The sequence below is a fragment of the Eublepharis macularius genome, chromosome 11 (assembly GCF_028583425.1).
Source record: "Eublepharis macularius isolate TG4126 chromosome 11, MPM_Emac_v1.0, whole genome shotgun sequence".
NCBI lineage: Eukaryota > Metazoa > Chordata > Lepidosauria > Squamata > Eublepharidae > Eublepharis > Eublepharis macularius.
Window position 1 is genome coordinate 55,413,056 of NC_072800.1, and position 19,845 is coordinate 55,432,900.

At 41.1% G+C, this 19,845-nt stretch overlaps 1 protein-coding gene across 7 annotated transcripts in view; it reads left to right on the plus strand.

Moving 5' to 3' along the window:
- Positions 1-19,845, plus strand: part of DGKB (diacylglycerol kinase beta) — a 327,502-nt gene that overhangs the window by 210,311 nt on the left and 97,346 nt on the right. The window lies entirely within an intron of this gene.

The window sequence follows — 19,845 nt, forward strand, 5'->3', positions numbered from 1 at the left end:
TCCCTAGTGGGGAAATACTACAGATCAGAAAATGACTCAGCTCATTAATCTTTTCTTTTATTAGTGGAAGTTTTCTTTCATCATTCTCGATGATGCCAGTTTGGTCTAGTGGTTCGAGTGTTGGACTATAATTTGGGAGACCCAAATCCTCACTTAGCCATGGAAGCTCACCGGGTACTTTTTAAAATGATTTAAATATATTTTATTTAAAATAGAGAATAACAATAAACAGTGCACAAAAGATCAGTAATGGATATAACAGAATATTAAAGCTATAAGATATTTCTCCTCTCCATCCCCATAACTATTTATATTAAAATACATTATATTCAATATTTTAAATTCTACATTTTAGGTTACTAATTTAACAATTAGTCTATTTTACTAGCAATTTTTCTTAATTTTCAACTATATTAATTTTCAGCTGCATAGTCAAAGAAAGCTTTCCATTTTTTTCTGAAATTCTAGAATTGGTCTGTTATGTACATAAGATGTTAATTTAGCTGTTGGCATGTCCATCCATTCAGTCACATCTGGACAAGATTTTGTCTTCTATTTTGTTGCATATACTATTCTTGCCACCATCGTCGTATATTTAAAATATTTGCTGTCTAATTTGATAAATATTTGTTAAAATTTAACATGTTCTAGGGTTCAAAACAAAGTGGAACTTTCTGATTCCGATTCTGTTTCCTTTTGCAATAGGATTTTATATACTTTTTCTAACAAATCTCCACTGGTTAGTTGTTCAAACACTGTTTTCTCTCTTAATCTGCCACCTTCTTTGAATAATTGTTAAGTTTGGACACTACTTGATAATATATCAACCATGGGGTGTTTTTTCCTTGAGCTTTAATATCTTGACATGTTTATATTTTCCCTTGCTTATCCACCATATATTCATAATGTACATAATCAGTTTTGTTTCTTATAGTAATATCACAACAGGCATCTATTGGTAATGTCAATGGCAAAATTGGATGAAAATATTCTAGTGCATGTAGAAGGGAAACATTGCTCAGCAACTGAGGTGACATTTTTGTAGGAGTGGTAGGTTCTCAAATTCATAAGCTGTATCATTTACTGAGTGGCATTGGGCAAACTGAATTCTCTTTCAGCCTAATCTGTGTCACAAGGAGAAAAATTTAGCTACATTCTGCTCCATGAGAGACAAAAAGAATGTGGGACTTTCTATTTATAACTGATAAAATGGTATGCCACATGCCTGTCCCCAGTGATTGGGAACACAGGGTGATTTTGGAGGTTAGGTGTAAAAGCAGGAGGAGATTGGCAGAAACTACAAGAAAAACTACAAGAAACTAAAAGAGTCTCCACAGAGTACTAGCTTATTTCCAATCTTCCAAGCTTGTTTCTATTTTGGTTCATCTTCTGTAAGCAGTCAGTCCAGCCTCAACCATCTTTAATAGCCATTTGACATGGATACCTGTGATATAAAATCACAAGACCCCTGGATTAAAATAGCAGTTTGGATTGTAGCCAGGGGAATTCCAGCTAACAGTTGCTGAGTCCTGCCTGGGAGATCAAGGCATGAATGGAATGCCACATGTAAATGCGGAGAGATTCATGGTGATTAGTTTTACAGTCTCCCCAAAGCCTAAAGGAATCTAGAGCAACAAAGGTCTCACCGAGTCATCCCACTTAACACATTCCTTTCCCTCCTTCCATGATGAGCTCTCCTGTCCATGATTAAGGATAAAATTAACTAACATTCATAAGTATTGATAATTAATTCCTGGTAAGGTGCATTCCCCAACTAAATTCATCAACTTAGCTCCGGTGGACTTCATTAACAAACTGCCTTATTGTGCAGAGCCAGGACAAGTTTTGCATTCTCTTTCACGTGCCCCAGCAGCTACCAATCAAGGCAATCAAACCTTTTGTTACTCCTAGGAATTGACCGTTGGAGTCTTTGTTCTAACAGCTAGGTGTGCTATCCCATGTTAGGGCATGTTTTACCCTATAAGAGTAGTACCCTGGCCCCATTCAAATCGTGCTTCCAGAATGGTCCTTTAGGGTCTCTTTCCTAAGACTCTCTCTCTCTCTGTGCACACTTATTGGATCCGAAGTGCTGCTCCCTTGAGGTTGTTCTAAGCCTCTTGCTCTCTGGCCAAGAATGCTGGCGTTTGAAGCTGCCCCATGGACTGGGCTACTCTTCAGGAGAGGTAGATATACTTTGCCCTCCCTCACTCTATTCCAGCTTCTGCTTAACTTCCTAGGACTCTGTGTGTGTGTAACCATTTTTACTATTTACCCTGTGTGTAATACATTTTCCCTGTGTGCATTCATTTTCCTTTCAATAAAATATTGCTCTTTGAAATTTAAGCACCGACCTCATTTGCTATTTTGGGAAGGGACTCCGTAAAAATTGGTGGAAAAGATCCCATGGTTACCGCCTCTCGCATAGCCGTCTTCCTTGCTGCTAATTCCCCCCACTACTCTCTTATTCGCAAGGAGACCAATTCAGGTAACACTCCCCCCAGATACGCAGACACCTTGGGGTCAGAAGCAGTTATCTGTCTTTTCTGGACCATGAACAGAATATTACCTGGTCAATGAGCAGAGAACCAGCATAAGAATTAGGAATGTGCCTAATCTATCATGCTAGCTATCAGAGAACAGCTATCTGTGACGGAATTCACTTTAAAGAAGGTTTCCGAGGTGCAGTACTAAATAGAAGCCTCACCTTAATTATATATTTATGTCCGGAGCAGGACCCTCCTGCCCCAGACTGGGCTCAGCCCGGCCCGGCCCTGCCCCACCCTCCCCTGCGGCCCCAGCGGAGCCCGTCCTCCCGCCGAGCTCCCCCAACTCACCCCACAACCAGGGAAGGAGGAGGCTGAGGAGAAGCGGCCGAGCATGGCACCGGAGCGACGCCCGAGTGGGAAGGGGGCAGGAGGAAGCGATGGAGGTGAGTGCGGCGCTGCCGACGCAGCGGTTGCCCAAGCCGCCAACGCCAACGCCGCGGCCCGCTCAGACAACCCTGGAGGCGCAGCGCCCCGCGCCGCCGCGACAGCCGGGGCCGGAGGGAGGAAGGGAGAGGAGCCCGGGGGAGACCAAGCTGGGCGGCCGGCCGGCATAATGGCGGCTGGATGGGCGAGGCCCATGCCGGGGCGGGGGCAGGCCCGGACGTCAGCGGCAGCCAGGAGGCGGGGACCCTCAGCAGCTCGAAGCCCGATTGGGGGGTGGAGGGCTGGGAAGGCTCCCCGGTGTAACGGGCCAAGCCGGAGCGGAGGAAGGGGAGAAGAGATTGACAGAAGACAAGAGTGGGGAAAAGGGGAAGGAGGCGGGCCAGGGACGGGGGTTGCTCAAGGAGGGACAGGGGAAGGCAGTAATGATAGAGGGGAAAGCTTGGCACGGGGAGGGGGAAGAGGGGAGCACGGCGAGGGATTGGTGGAGAAGGGGGAGGCTGGTTGAAGTGGTGGCATAAAAGGGAGACACCCAAGGACGCCGAGGAGGAGGAGAAGTGGGGAACGGAAGAGCACGCACAGAGTAAGAGAGAGAGAGAGAGAGGGCAAGATGCAGGCTCTGGCCAATGGGTGGAGGCTGAGGCCAGTGCACCGACGGCTGTCCCCGTCAAGTCTGAGGCGGAGGGGACTCCCTGCCACCATCCCAGCGAACGCCCAGAGGCACGGTCGAGCGGGGAGGGGCGGCGGGGGGGGGGCTCACAATTTATTTAAAATATGTATATACTGCCTTAGCCATCTTGAATCCAAAGAAATAACAATGCAACTAAAAATTTCAAAACAGGTTAAAATAAATGGGGAATCCTCAAGGACTGGCAGAGAGCATCTGATTTTCCCTTCCCCTACTATTTCCTCTTTCCCTTGCCTGAAAGCCCCCATAGACTCTTTCTGAATTCTTCTCTCCTTCTCACCCACCAACCAACCCTGTCTTCACTTTTTGCCCTCCCCCTGGCAGTCTGTTCCTGGAAAAACTATGACCCAGTTGTGCAGTACTAGCCACTATACCGGGCCCAGTTGCATAATAATTATAATAATAACAATAATAGTGTACCAAGAGATTCACACTCTCTCAGAGTGGTGAACAGTATTATTATCTCCTCTGTACAGCTGGGGAGCTAGGGCTGAAAGGAGTGGCTTACCCAAGGCTACCTGCTGAGCTCATGGCAGTGGAGGGATTCAAACCAGAAGAGTGCTGACTAGCAGCCCAACAACTTAACTACTATGCTGTAGCAGCTCCCAGCATAGTCAGGAACCCACAAGGAAATGTAAGGGATACCTCATGTTTCTCTTTACCCCCTTCCCCACATTATTTCCATTTTCCTTTCTTTTGTCAACCCTGGGTCCTCACCTTTCCCTGCTTCCTTCTCACTCACCAACCAGTCTACCTTTTATTAGCCTGCTGTCTTCAGCTATATTTACTATTTAATTTATGCCCTGCCTTTCTCCCCAAATAAAGAGACCCAGAGTAGCTTACACCTTTCTCCTCCCCTCCATTTTATCCTCATGACAACTCTGTGAGGTAAGTTAGGTTGAGATTGTACAACTGGCCCAAAGTAGTGAGCTTCCTTAGCAGAGTGTCTTTCTGATCCTGGTTAGAAACTCTAACCACTGTACAACACTGGTTTTTGTGAGGTGGCTGCTGTGGAACAGTAGTAAGAAACTGGGCCTGGGTGGGGCACGCATGTTGTGTGGTTAAGGTTGCCAAGTCCCCTTACCCTCCTAGTGGGGGGGACCTGGCACTTACTGGAGGTGATCTCAGGCACATGCGCTCCCAGAAAGCATGATGACATCACTTCCAGAAGTGATGTCATTGCACCCAGCAGGATCATGCCGCTGCGCATTGGCCCAGGTTTTGAACTCCTGGATGTTCCCCAGGCTTTTCCCGCCCTACTGGCCAGGTGAGTGGTAGTGAGGAGCAATGCCTGGAGGTGGGAGATCCCCCACCCCCATCGGGGGACTGGAAGCCCTATGTGCGGTATCAAGTTGCCTGGTAGTTACTGTCAGGCCTGATCGTACTGAGTCCTCCCTCTAAGGCCAAAACAGACTTAGAATGGGCCCTGACATTTTTTTTTAATGTCTATTATTTTCATTTTCTGTCACTGTACTACACTTTTTTCATCATACTCTCTTAACCCCTCCCAGTTTTCTCCTTTTAAAAAATCACTGAACTACAAAAAGAAAATTAGGATGATTCCACTGGTATAACCAAAGAGATTTTTCCAACTCACCAATTGAAGAGCAGTTTGAGAGAATCTACAGTCCAGTGGATATAAATGCATATCTCTGTTTTGGATTTTGGCTATTGGCTTTCTTGACTAGACACCAGGAGTAACAATAGAGGCTACCTTACATAGGGAATTTACCTTCTTTTCTACCATTTTCAAAAGAATATTTTCCTAAGAGTAACTTCAAATCAGTTCAGTCCTAAACAGAATTATAACGTTCTAAGCCCATTGACTTTAATGGACATAATAACACTACTTAGGATTGCACTGTAAGTGGTCATTTCTAACTGTTATGAGCCTACCTTCAGTGAGGGGCTGTTGAGAACTACGTAGGTTTTGTCATTATAATTATCACCATAAATCAAGAACTGAGATTTGCCTTTGTGTTTAAGAGAATCAGCTTTTTATTGACTGTCTTCCATAATTAATAGCATTTTAGTATGATTTTCTCTAAAGGTTTAGTGTGAGATCATTTTTTAAGACACTAAATGACCTTGACAAAAATGAGGAATCAATAATGTGTTGATTAGCAGTCTATTTGCTGTAATATTGGATGTTTCCCCTGTCGTTACTTTTTCCTGTTACATTTCTGGTAGAGGTTGAAGGTCACTACTACCTTCTGGTTATTCTGCTTTCCATAAGTGGCTGATCCTGCTCAGTTTAACACTGATGGATTCACTCAGCTATCTGTATGGATTTTCTTAGAGCATCTTTAATCTATTCTCTCTTGGTCTCAAGGTTATCCTGTAGGAATATTCATCAAGACTGTTATCAAGAGGAAATAAATTGCTGGGCTCTGTGAGATAGATTCTGATGTCAATTTCATCTGTTGATCTAAAGTTAATAGGATTAAGGAGTTTCAGTTTTAAGAGCAAGACCCTGAACTTAACTTGAATAAACATTTATGAAACCCAGGAATTCTCCATTTGTTTTGTTTTCTTTTAATTCTGAAAACTAACTGTGAAAGTGGATAATGCTATTTGAAAAAATCTAGATTTCACTTTTTATGGTATGGAATATGAGAATAATGTATTGAGTATGAAATTGTAGTTGAGAATGGTGACAAAGTCAACAGACTTTAAGCTTTAATAGGCTGAATGCCAAACAACTTGCATAACCACTTACAAAAGGTCAAAAGAGGTGACAGACGGTTTTTATCCAGGACCTATATTACCTCAACCAGAATATACTGTCCCTGATCTAGCAAACTAATCATGGCCCTATGTACACTTAATTCCTGAACCACAATCACTGTCCCCTCATACAATATCTTTTTTCATTCATTACAATGGAGAAGGATATTCCATGTAGGACCTTTTTGAATGATTAGACTGATGTTAAATTAATGTGTGCAACAGACCTATATGTAGATCTTACTGTACTGGATATCTGGACAGAGAAACTGTTTAGCATGGTATAATGTTCCCTTGTCCTTAAACCACAGAAATGGCACCAGAGGCATTTTTAATATTCAAAAATAAGTAGTTAGTTTATTTACTTTAGAGGGAAAAGGTCAGGTGAAATCAGGGGTTGAAAATTTCTGAGGTAATTCAACATTTATATCTGAGGTAAAATCAGAACATGCAGAGACTTCAGTTCTTATGCTCGTCACGTATACATAAAGGCTCCATTTTGAAGCTTTGGTTCCCTTGTTTTCCCCCAAGCATTCTAGTATACTTTCTTTTAGTATTCTTTTTCTCTTCTGGAGAAGAGAAGTGGATACCAGCCTTCCTAACTCTTCTGGAGTTAGGAAGGCTGGTACCCACTTTCTCGTATCCCAAGACCCTTCTCTTCATACACCGGTGCTTTCCTTCAGTCATTAACTGAATCTGAAGGTCTCCACAGGCAGTTTCCAACCACACCTGACCAGGGATATCTACACTCTCAGAGCTATCTCCCTGTTTAACTGGGAAGGGAATATCTCCTCTCCTTAGGAGATCTGCTTCTCTCTTTTGGCTCGTTTGGGAGTCTGCACCTACTACCCAAACCTCCAGCCAACTTTCCCAGTTCTCCTGCTGGTGTTGAAACTGCATTCCCTGTGGACTTCATCTCTCAACTCTCCTCACAGAATTTCTCTACCAGGACAGCAAAAAAAAAACCCTCCTCTTTCAGCTCAGGCTACCCAATCAGATGGCTTTGGGGTAACCTGCCACTCAAAATTCTCTAACAAGAAGAATGGTTAATTCTTAACAGTCCTACAAATGTGTGTGTACACAGCCCTTCCAGGCTTCTCTAAAATATATGGACAGCCACACATGGAATCTAAATTGTTCTGTTTTATTATATATTGCATGATCTTAGATGATGTGATTTTTTTTAAAGTGTGTAAGAATTTACAATAAAATAGCTTACTGGCGTCAATGGACTTAGAAGGGTATAATTCAGTTTAGGACTGCACTTCACACAGAGATATATGTAAGATCATTTCCTAGTAGCAACAATTCTAAACTGATTTGAAAGTATAATTGCTGTGTTTTGTTCAGAACAGACATTTGCACATGTAAAAAGACTGTTTTCTTTCTTTTTTAAAAAGATGGTTTTCAAATAAGGCTTCCATGGTAACCCTGAAGTAAAATACAATATGACTCTTCTGAGCGTTTCACTGATATTTTATGAAATGGAGATAAACACATTTACAGGGGAGGGGCTGTGGCTCAGTAGTAGTGCATCTGCTTTGCATGCAGAAGGTCCCAAGTTCTGGTATCTCCAGTTAAAAAAGGATCAGATAGTAGGTGATGGGAAAGACGTTTACTTAAAACCCTGGAGAACCTACTAGTAAAAGTAAACAATACTGACTTTGATAGACCAAGAGCCTGACTCTATATAAGGCAGTTTCTGATCACATATGCATTATTGGACAGTTTAAATAATGACAAATAGCATAAACAAATGCATGAAGATTTTTAAAGTCAATGACTTGATGTTTATTCATTTGCATTTATCATCATGTGTTTAAGTTGCTTACAAATATAACAAAATTGATTGGTATAAATACAGTATGGTTCACAAAACTGCTCCAGTTGCCATTTAGCAGTTCTTTCCCTGCAGTAGTTTATCTTCAGCATGAAGTCACAGTGAAAGCCACTAGAGTTATAATATTAAATAACTATTCAATCATTGATTTGTTAATCTCTTAGCTAGGACTGTATTAGGACTTCAAGAGACCAAACATAAAGATATCAGTGAGACCACTATTTAGATTTGTTGGTTTTAGCTCAAAAACCCACTAAGGTTTTACAGGAACACACAAAGATTATTATGCTGTTTGAAATATGTGTGGCTATTCTCTGAAGCACAGAGAGGTCTGAGAAATGCCTCTTCTTCCATCAGAAGGCAAATTTTCCTCGCTGCTATAACATAATTTGGCCTGTGATTGGGAGAGCAGAATTTTTAAAGACCTGTTGCTAGGGCTGCCATTTTTCCTCCAGGGCAGGAAATCCCCACCATCATGACCTCCTGTTTGATGATGCTACTCCTGTTGTTAGCAGGAAAAAAGTAGTGTAAAAACAAGCCATTTGCAATGTCAGTTCACTCTAGGAATTACTAGACAGGCATGAGTTCATTTCTGAGTTTTCCCTGGAAGTGATGTCACACTTACATCCTACCCATGTCCCCATATCCCTTGCTGGACTCCTACTGTTTGCCAGGTGGCAGCTTCCTGAACTTTAATGGAAACATGAAGAATCACAAGCTCCCCCCCCCCCCCGGCCACCCAAAGAATTAATTTTCAGAACTATTATTTAGATGTTAGTGAAATCATAGGTTCTCACTGTGGGGCAATCTATAATTTAGGGGGTTTCCTGCCTGGGGCATAATTGCTGATAAGGACAGGGAACCTCTCAGCCAGCACTGTTCAGAGCACACAGTTGTCTAATTTGGATAGCTTATTTTGCTGACATCAGCAGCCTGCACCAGAGGCAACTATCCAATCAGCTGCATCCATGTGCTTTCAAGGTGAGGACTGAGCCTCCCCCCATTGCTTCCCAGTGCATAAAGAGCACTACCCCTCAGATCATACCACAGCAGTAGCCAGTGGTTCCAGCTGGCAAACTACCTGACTGGCCAATCTGAGTCACTAGACTTTTAACTTTTAGAATAATAATAATAATAATAATAACATTCGATTTATATACCGCCCTTCAGGACAACTTAATGCCCACTCAGAGCGGTTTACAAAGTGTTATTATTACCCCACAACAATCACCCTGTGAGGTGGGTGGGGCTAAGAGAGCTCAAGAGAACTGTGACTCGCCCAAGGTCACCCAGCTGGCTTTGTGGAGGAGTGGGGAATCAAACCCGGCTCTCCAGATTAGAGTCCCGTGCTCTTAACCACTACACCAAATAAATTAGAACTACTGACAATAAAAGCACTCTGTGAGTTTGTGAAATGGTATTGTGAATTGCTTTTTGTTTATCACGGAAAATGTATATGCACAATGAAAGGTGGTACTCTGTGTCATCACCTATAACTATCTCTGTCTAAGAGCAAAGACCATCTCGCCATATGAGTGCCTTCTGCTTTGCCTTACATTTTGGGGGAGGGGAAGCCTTTTTGGCCCAGCAAACATCTGGCAGCTAAACTAAAAAAGCACTGATTGGTCCTGACAGCTGTCTGCTTTACAGTACTATTTAACCGGAAATCTTTGAAACAGATTGATATGAATAAAGAACCATTTGTGTAATGTATGTGTGACAGAAATAAACAGCACTAAGATTTGGCTAATTAATGTGGAAATAATCTTATATAGAAATTAGGATTTAAACCCTGACATTTTTTATACTTTTGCCCATTTCAATAATCCATCATAAAACAAGACTTTTATAACACTCCCCCCAGCAATATATTGCAACTGTTTTCATTATGAAATAGTTTGAATGGGATGTCATCATCCCTTAACTTCAACAAGTGCAGCTGATGGATGTGGCCCATTTAAATGTACAACAAAGAGCTGAACTAGATAACGAACTTATTATTACTCTCTGAGGATTATAGGTTAGTCCCAAAGGAGTGCAGTAAGCCAGTGAAAATCCATATCTACTGGCTAAACAATAGCCAGAAGGCTGACTGGAGATATTGATTTACTTTCTAGGCCATTTAGGCCTTAATGGTAGAGAAAAGCTGAAGTGCTGTTTACTTTTCTGCCAGAATCGACCAAACAACCAGCCCATTTTTTTACAGACTGTTGATTGATTTCGCTTAGAAGAATTAGGGGTGATTTATTTTTAAGCTGAAAGCAACTCGTAAATATCTCCCACTACACAGTTTCCCTGAGAGTATGTTAAAGGGAAATACTTACCGAGAAATTCTTTTGTTGCAAATCAATGTGAAACAAGCATCGTGCCTAACTAGCTACTGTATGGTGTCAGACACCTTTTTCACCTTCACACTGCCAAGTCTCAGAGTTGTGGAAAAGGTTCACAAAATATCTATAGGTATTTAAGAAAGCTATACCTTTCTGATTTTTTTTTAAAAAAAGAAACCTTGTGTACGATAATAGACTGAGTGACTTGTTTATCATGTTTGAGCGAGTACTAGAAATTTCATGCAAAACGTATGTAAATACCAGACAAAAAGGCAGTTGAATTACAGAATGAAACACTACATATATAATACAGAAAAGCAAAAGGTATCTTTAAAAGCTTAGAGTGCTAGCCATTACAAAACCCTGTTAATAGATTTTAAATGTCTTTACCCATTCTTAGAGGAATACATATTTCGGGATGTGATTGAGTTTTACTAATATTAGAATATCTGCTATGGAGCTGGGAGAGGCTGTGCTGTCCTTGCCAAAGACTGCAGTCATATGGGGATTTCAAAGGCAGGGGAGAGCATGGCAGTGCCATCCTAAACAGAATTACACCCTTCTAAGCCTGTTATCTTCAGTGGTTTATATTATATGTATGTATGACTTAGTATGCAATGTAGATGACATTTATACGCCATTTGTATGCCTAATAACTCTAGACTAGCTTCTAGCAATTAAGCAGAGCTACCCCTTCATATCTAAGTTACAAGGCCTTGCAAAAGCCATCAACAAATCTCCCATTTGTTGCCTTCTGCCAAATTCCAAATCAACATAAGTTACTTGTAAGAAGTATAATAAACCATCTGTCAGCAATCATAGAGCATATGATGATGAATCCAGTTTCTGTGTCACTTGTTCAAATAAATCCATCAGTAAAGGGATAGGGAGGGACCATAGAATTTACTTATTGATGTAAGCAGGATAGACAATAGACTCTGCTACTATTGCTATAAATATGATCCTACTGGGTGATTCCTATGTTATTTAATGTGTCAATCTTATAATTGCTTATGCTCTGTTTCAGCATTTCTTCATCTCTGTATTGGATTTCTGCTGGTTTTAAATCTTTGCAAATTTGCATGTATATGCCCTATTACATGTTTATTGAAATTTCTTTGAAATTGATTGTACTCACTGTGCAATCCACCTTGAGTCTCAGTGAGAAAGGTGGACTATAAATAATGTAAATAAATAAAATAAAAATAAAAGTCTCAGGATAGCAGCTCTCTTTAAAAATACTGCTAGTGGTAAGATCTATATATCAAACAAAACAACACCTGTAAGTCTACTTACTTAATATTTGAATCTAAGTATCCTTATACCACACCCAATAAGTTGGAAAAACAACTATAAATTTACATACAAGTTCTATAAATAAGTAATCATGACAAAAAAAGCTTAAATAACCTGTGGCAAAGCATTTTTAACTCTAAAGGCCAGAGCCTCTCTGACCTGGAAATATTTTCAATAGAAGAACCATTCCATCTAGGAACATTAAAAACAAGCAAGAACTTCAGGGTTTACAGACTAAAAATTCAACCATCAATTTAAAGGAGATACCCATTTTTCATCTACTAATTTTTCTCTTGTTTATATCACTCTCCTGAGAATTCGATCTTCAGTGTTCCAAAACCAGTCACCTTCACTTATTGTGCTTCATTTAAAAACTGTTACTAAAAGAAGGTGAAGTGTTTGACTATCTCTGCTTTGTTATCCACTTTCTTGCTTATAACAAACGTAGAAAGATGTACAAATCATGTTGAAAAGTACATACATTTTGTGGAGAAATGAAAAAGGGCATAAAAAGAAAGAACCACAGTCAACACAAGGGGAAAGCGAAATCAAAATGGGTTTAGGGATCAAAATCGCAAAGGTATTGAAACTCAGCTAATGAAAAGCAGAACAATCTTACCAGAGAGTTCAAAAATGGAGAAAGCACAGGGGATGTTAAATGCTGGGAAGTAACAGTTGAGAACGAGGAAAAAGAAGCTAGAAAATTGAAGCTGATCCAGTCCTATTGTCAGAACAGAAGTACCTTACAGAAGAAGATCCTGAACAAAGACTCACAGCTTCTGATGGGATTGTCTACATACTGAGTTAGAAGTTCTGAATCAAGAGAACTAGAGTATAACTATCTCATGCCCTAGTCATATATTAGACCTTTCATTGGCCCTTACTTGTCATCTGCTACAGCAAGTAGGATGTCTATTTACACTGCCACAGGAAATTGAAAAGGATGGACTCAGGGAACAATGAAGGAACAAGTGGGTTACACAAATGATGTACCCTCTCACAGCATTTTAAACTTCCAATGGATTAAATGTGATCTTAGAGTTCCAAATTGGCATCAGGATGGTGATGTGTACTTCATTGTCTGACACCTGTCCAAAGGGCAGTCTCTAGGTACGGACATTATGGATAAAGATAGAATGCTCTCTGAGGCTGTCTCTGAGGTTGTCTCTTATTTACCACTTTTTATCTTGAAGAATATCTGTTTAGTCCATAGTGCCTTCATCTGCCCTTTTGAGTCCATTCCCCATCATTTTTATGGATCTAGATAATTACCAAGGATGTGCATCTAAACTAAAACAAACAATTTTTTTGAATTTCAAGAAAAGCATAAATACCAGTATTCATGGCATTCAATGATGCCAATTTCAGAATTCAGGTTCGGGTTTTTCTGGAATTCCAGAATTATTTAGGTTTTGTTATTCCCTATGGGGGGACTTACTGGGAGTGGCTGGATTGGCTGTTTTTCAACCAAATGACACCAAAATTGCAGGGAACTTAGTGCTGCCTGCCTACTACCCCATCCCCCACATTTCAAGTGATTTGGCCCAGGAGATCCAATTCTACAGGCCTCTGAACATCCATCCAGCCATCTTACCTCCAGGGGTGTGACTAGGTGGAAAAGGCCCTTCAACACAAAGGAGGGAGGGAAGAAGGGAGAGAGAAGGAGCCATCCAGACCTGCAGCTCTGCCAGGCCCTGTGCCTGGCTCAACTGGGCCAGGAATGCAATGAATTACTACCTAAGTGATCTAAGAACACTTTTACAGCATTGGTTACATTTTAATATAGGAGGTATATAAACGGCTTCCTAGCTGAATGTGCTTTTTGACATTTTCCTTGAGCAGCTAAGCCATGAAACATAACAAAGTTCTTTTGATTCCTATCCTGAGCAGTTTACTATGCAGAGTACTCATGCAGGGAACTGCTATTTAAGAAGTCTAAAGCTTCCTTGGAGGTCACGGAATTCCCAAACTGTATAAGGGAATTTGTGGACATGCAACTGTATAAGGATTTGTGGACATGCAACCTTTTAAGTAAAATATTTATGATCTATTAAAATGTTTGTAGGCTGCTTTTACCTGCACAGTGGGACTAAGGAATTCTATCATTTCTGCAAAATTATTTCCTCTGGGAAACTGGACAATTTCTCTACATGACTACAATTCTTCAAAGTTTGCCTTGAGATGCAATATTCTGATCTATGTGACAAGTTGTTGTGTACAAGGAGCTTCCCATACAGTTTCTATTTCAGATGCACCAGCCCTTGCAATTTCAGAATTAGGGAACAGGAGTAGGTATACAAAAGCAGTATTATTGACATTTGCTCTCACCAATGATAGGTAATGTAAGAGAGATTTCCTTGTATAACTAAAACTAATCTCTAATATTTATTTGTGATTTTGTCATTACAACCAGAAATATTCTTCCTTAAAAGTTATTTCACATTTCTTCTGAACATCACCTATTATCTTTAGTTTTTAAACTAAAGTTACTACTTTGTACAGAAGCAGATTAATGAATTCCGTGTGAGCCTGCTTTACCAGGAGGCAATTCATAAAAACGCTTTGCACATTTCGGATTATAAAATATAGTAAGAATTATGTGGTTGGAACCATAGCCAGGATTTTCTTCATAGAAGTCTGATGATAGCCCTATGGAGAATTATAATAATAGCTTCATTAATTTAAGTAAAAGTCTGTGTCAGGTCTACGTTAGCATAGCAGGATATTAGAAGTAAAGACAAGGAAAATTGTTTTATTCCTCTGACATAATTTAAAAATGAAGTGTGAAGTTCTATGACCTTGCTATAAAGTTAATAAGGTTCTGTGTTATAAGTCACAAAATTACATAGATTTTCATACTATATGCAATTGATTCTGTAAAATGGAGCCACTGTGGTATAATGGCTAGAATGACAGACTAGTATCTGGCAACCCAAGTTCGATTCCCTGCTTTGCCATGGAAGCTTGCTGGTTGACCATGAACCAGTCACATTTTGTCAGCCTAACCTACCTCACCAGGTTGTTGAGGGGAAAAAATGGAGAAGAGGAGAATGATGTAAGCTGCTTTTGGTCCCCATCGTGGAGAAAGGCAGGATATAAATGAAGTAAAATTTGAAAATCTAAAACTGTTTACAGTATTCATTGTATAATGAATACTGTGGAATGGAAAATGTATATAAACACCAATAATTATATGGATTCACATATAGGCATGGAGATCATGCAAAAAGGGACAGCATGAACAGAGCTTTCACACTTTAATGGGCCAACATGCAGAATTTCTTAAATGATTTTGGATCATGTGACGTGCTCACAACAAATTGAGTTATGTGTACATTGGCCAGTTACCTGTTCTCTGTGTCAAAATTATGCATCTCATCCTGGCAATTTAAAACACTTTTAACGGAACATATGCATATTAACTAGGCAATATGTGAAACATCTGTCATAATTTCATACTAAAAATAATTGGTGTGTCAATATTGATCATACACTTAATGCTGTCAATTTGAGTACCTTCTCTGTTCCCTGTTTCAAGAATTTATACACAACTTGTAGTAACTCCAGTTTTAAAAACTACTAACATGCCAATCTGCCCCTAGTATTTTAGCAGCTGTTTTCATAACTGTGAATCAGCAAGTAAGCAAAACTATCAGAATCAGTGCGAGGAAATACATATATTGAATGTAAGATGCTTTCTAGTGTGTATCAAGAGACAGTCAAATGCAAAAGACAAAAATGACTGGGTTTTATCTTTACTTTTCTAAATGTTTAGCATTTTCCTCCCACCACGAGGATAGAAATTTCCCCCCAATACACTAATAAGCATCTTACTGTGATTATGAACAGTGGCATTTGCTTTTGAAGATAAAGCATCATGGATCAGAAACTCTGTTCAGTTATGCGGGAAGTCTCTTGTAAATTATCATCATTCAGATACCACACTGCTGTGTAATTGCTGGTTTTATACCAGGTGCTGGTTTTATACCAGGTGCTTAAGGTTAACCTCTTGCTAATTTATGCCACTTGAGAATATTACATCTATATAATCCTGATAACAGAATATAACCAGGGGGGAGGGTGTTAACAAAGCATTCTTTGCTTCTTCAGTATAACACGGGTGCATCCTAAGGTGTATGCCTCAGAATTCATCTTTGGCTTCAACAATATGGCACAACCAGTTTTCAATATAGCATTGTAGTCAAGGTTAAAGTGAGCCTGTTGTGTATTTTAATAGTGAAAGTCTTGTTTCAAATTCTCCGTTCAAAGGGATACCATCTTTTGTGAACATTCAAAATGGAAATAGGGGAGTCTATGTGTAAGGATGCCAGGCAACTCTCAAGAGACTTTACTTCATGAGTAAAAGTTCTTTATTGAAAAGATGCCAGTATTATACACTTATGCCATCCTTGCTAGGACAAGTATCAAACTTCAGACAAGTATCAAGCAGATATAGGTTCCCCAAGGCGACTCCTGATTCCTCCCCCTTTCTCCTAAAAGTCCTCTAACTCTGCATTCAGGAAAACAGGGTGTGTGATTCATGGACTGCTCAAGGTCAAGCAGGCTTCCATGGTCAGGATTGATTACAACAGGAACAAACACCTACCGTTCCCAGTTTTCCACCCCAGGTTCAAATAACAGAAACACCCAGATGAACAGCTTCAGCTGCAGGGGAGTATTGAATATGACAGGTGATCCTGAGCACCTGACATTCTGCCTCCCTGAAAATCAATCTCCCTCCCCAGTTTCCTGGGTATTTATTATGGAAAGCTCGAACCAGTTTTTTGGCTCTCACATCAGTAGATGTAACCCATTCAGCCTGGCTTTTTGGAAAATGTTTCCATTGAATTAGATAGTACAGCACCCCCTTCTTCCATTTGGAGTCTAAAAAGAGTTTGACCTCCTGATGAGGCTGTCCGTCTATAAAGATTGAAGGTGGGGCCACGGGGTCTGGGTGCCATTTGTTTGGTCCAGGGTCCTTTTTGAGAAGGCTGAAATGGAAAACTGGGTGCACATGTATCAAAGTTTTTGGCAATTCTAGTTCCACAGTAATATCATTGGCCATATGGATTATTTTAAAAAGATCCAAATCCATCCTAGTTTTTTGCTGGGTTGTACTTTCAAATTCTTTGTGGATAGATAAACACAGTCTCCCACTTTTAAGTCCCAACGGGGCGAATGTCTCTTATAAGCCTGGAGTTTATAAGCATGTTTAGCCTTCTCCAACATTTGCTTCATTACATCCCACTGCGACACAATTCTCGTCCACCAAATCAGCCCCCTTGATGTCTGGTTCTGTGCCTAGCATAGCTAGAGGCTTCCCTTCAAAACCTTGAGTCACATGGAAGGGTGTTTTCTCTGTGGAGCTGCGTAGACTATTATTGTAGCAGTATTCTGCATAAGGCAAGAACTCCAGCCAGTCATCTCATTGATAGTTGATATAACACCTCAGAAACTGCTTCAGAATCTGATTAGTATGTTCTATTTCTCCACCCATCTCCGGATGATAGCTGGAGCTCAACCCTTGCTCAATTCCTCTTACCTTCATGAGCTCCCGCCAAAAGTTGGCAATGAATTGACTCCACCTGTTGGAAATTATCTCATTTGGGAAAGAGTGTAAACATACCATGTTCTGCATGAATAGGGTGGCTAGTTTCTTTGCTGTGGGGAATTTGGAGCAGGGAATGAAATGTGCTTGTTTGGAGAATAAATCAACCACTACTAATATTACAGTTTTTTTCCCTTAGAGGGAGGAAGGTCGGTGATGAAGTTGATGGAGATGGTAGACCAAGATCAGGGGGGAGGGGTCTCTAGTGGTTGTAAGAGACCTGGAGGTTCCCCTCCCCATCTTTTCCCCATCAAACAAATGAGGCAACTGGACACATACTGAATTATGTCTTTCCTCATTCCTGGCCACCAGAATTGCCTCTGTTTTTACGAACCCGAAGTGCCCTGTTGTTTTGTCGTCATGACATTTTTTCAGTACCTCCCCCCTGAGGGCTGCTGGTATGTACAACTTGCCCTGTCAATACCAGCATCCATCCTCCCCCTTCTCCAGAGAATCTTGCGAACCCTCCTCCCCTCCTTTTCCTGCCCTGTTTTGATTGTCTCCTGCCAGGAGTTCGATGGGGGAGCGAGGAGGTTTTCTGCTTGCCTGCACATCAGCACTGCCCCTCCCAACTGTGCGGGTGTGAAAATACTGTCAACAATTTCCTCTCTCTGACTTTAGTGTTGGGGAGGCGGGACAGCATCTGCTAAGAAATTCTATTTCCCTGGGAGTTGCTTGAGTGTGAATTGAAACTTGGAGAAGAACTCTGCCAACCGGAGCTGCTTTGCCTCCAACCTGCGAGGTGATCTAAATGGTTCTAGATTTTTATGATGGGTCCAAATCTCAAAGGGTATTTTGGCCCTTTCCAGCCAATGTCTCCAAGTGGATAGGGCTAAATTTATGGCTGCTGCTACCTTGTCCCAAACTTTTTGGACACATAAGCACAGGGGTGTAGCTATCCATTAGAGCCCTCTTGTAAAATCACCCTCCCATGGCCACATCACTGGCATCTACTTGCACAATAAACTTTCCTTTATCTGAGTGGCATGACACAGGTTCCAAGGTGAGCTGGGTTTTTAATCTCTCAAATGCCTGCTGGCATTCATTTGTCCACTCCAGCTTAGCACTTGGTTTTAGCCCTTCTGGTCTTTTTCCTTTTGTTTTTAACAAGGTAGTTAAAGGTAGTACAGTTTGGGAAAAGTTTTTAATGAAGGGTCTGTAAAAATTTGCAAAGCCCAGGAAGGATTGTAATTGCTGTCTCATTTTAGGAACCTCCCATCTCATCTCTGACTTTAGCAGGTTCCACCCCAAGTCTTTCCTTGGAAGACTATCCCAGGAAGTCCAGCTCAGTTTTATGAAACTCACACTTTGACACATACAGTTTGTTCTTATAAAGGGTACTCAGCACCTCCTTTACCAACTTCACATGCGAGTCATAGTCATCAGAATAGATCAGAATATCATCAAGATAAACAACCACTCCTTTGTACAGGTATTTATGCAACACTTCATTAAGCAGATTCATAAAGACTCCAGGTGCCCCTTGAAGTCCAAACGGCATGACTTCAACGGCATAACTCAAACTGTCCCGAGGGTTAAAGGCCATTTTCCACTCGTCCCCCTCCTTAATGTGCACTCTAAAGTAAGCATCCCTTAAGTCCAGTTTGGTGAAAATCTTTCTTTTGGCCACCATCCCAGCAGATCTCTAGTGAGAGGAAGTGGGTATGCATTTCATATTGACACTGCATTAATCCCTCAATAATCTGTGCACAAACATAAGCCCCCGTCCTTCTTTTTGAGAAACAATACTGGGCATGAAGGAAACTTGTGGGTCAAATGAAACCCCTTTCCAAGTTTTTGTCAATGAACTTGCAAAGCTCTGTTCACTTAGCTGGGCTCATCGAATACAGCTTCCCCTTAGGAAGGTTCCACCCAAGGATCAGTTCAATAGCACAGTCTGTTGCCCCGTGAGGGGGTAATTCATCTGCCTCTTGTTCCCCAAAGACCCAACTTAAAGTCTTGGTACTCAAGGGGGATTACATCAACTTCTTCTCTCATTAGTCATACAGTTTCAGGCATGAGAGGGGGTGGCCCCCTACTGCGGGTTCCACAGATGTTTCTGGCAATCTTCAGCGGGGGGAAATAAATGCCCCATCTTCCACTGTATGTATGGGTCATGATCATATAGCCAGCTGACTCCTAAAACTGCTGGAAATTTTGCAGTTGGACTTACTGCAAAAGTTCTTTCCTCCCAATGACTCCCCATTCCAACTTGGGTCAGTTCCAGGTCATAGGTGCAGGGAGCCCCTTTCGTAGGAGAGCCATCCATTAGCTCAAATCTAATAGGCTCTGTTAATTTCACCAGATCCAGTCTCAGACCAGTGACTAGAGCTGGGGCAATTAGGTCCCTGCTGCACCCTGAATCAATCAGAGCTCACATCCCAATATGTGTCTCCCTTCTAGGGTGTATTATTGTAATAGGGAGGAAA